Source organism: Triticum aestivum, chromosome 7B, assembly GCF_018294505.1.
Source record: "Triticum aestivum cultivar Chinese Spring chromosome 7B, IWGSC CS RefSeq v2.1, whole genome shotgun sequence".
NCBI classification, from domain to species: domain Eukaryota; kingdom Viridiplantae; phylum Streptophyta; class Magnoliopsida; order Poales; family Poaceae; genus Triticum; species Triticum aestivum.
This window is the reverse complement of record NC_057813.1, coordinates 70,086,343-70,087,298: the sequence shown is the minus strand read 5'-3', so window position 1 is coordinate 70,087,298 and position 956 is coordinate 70,086,343.

Below are 956 nucleotides of genomic sequence, written 5' to 3'. Positions count from 1 at the left end.
ATTGGCCAAAATATGTGAGTGTTCACGATGGACGACACGTAAAAGCTCCCCGGGATCGTCAATCGTGGAAATCGCTCTGGGACTCCCAAAATGCTGAGTAATAGTGCACGAAACGGACCAGAATCGGCCAAAATTGTGAGTGTTGATGACTGGCACGTAAATGCACCCCGAGATTTGTCAATCCCGGAAATCACTTCGGGACCCCAAAACTAAGTAATAGTCCAAAAAACGGGCCAGAATTGGTCCAAACAGCAAGTCTTGAAAACCAACACGTAAGCACACCCTGGGGTTCGACAACCATGAAAATCGCTTGGGGACCCCCAAAACGGTGAGTAACAGTCCAAGAAACGGACCAGAATCGACACAAACAACAAGTCTTAACGACCAACATGTAAGCACACCTTGGGGTTCGACAACCATAGAAATCACTTTGGGACCCCAAAAATGGTGAGTAATAGTCCATGAAACAGGCCAGAATTGGCCAAAACTATGAGTGTTGACGACGGACGACACGTAAACGCACCCCGGGATCATCAAACGTGGAAATCGCTCTGGGACCCCCTAAACGGTGAGTAATAGTGCATGAGACGGACCAGAATAGGCCAAAATTGTGAGTGTTGATGACCGACACGTAAACGCATCCCAGGGTTCGTTAATCATGGTAATCACTCCAGGACTCCAAAATTGCGAGTAATAGTCTATGAAACGGGCCAGAATCGGCCAAAACTGCGAGTGTTGATGACCGACACGTAAGCGCACCTTCGGGTTCAACAACTATGGAAATCGCTTCGAACCCCAAAACGGTGAGTAATAGCCCACGAAATGGGTCAGAATTGGCCAAAACTGTGAGTGTTGACGACGGACGACACGTAAAAGCACCCCGGGATCGTCAATCATGGAAATCGCTCTGGGACCCCCAAAATGTTGAGTAATAGTGCACGAAATGGACCAAAATC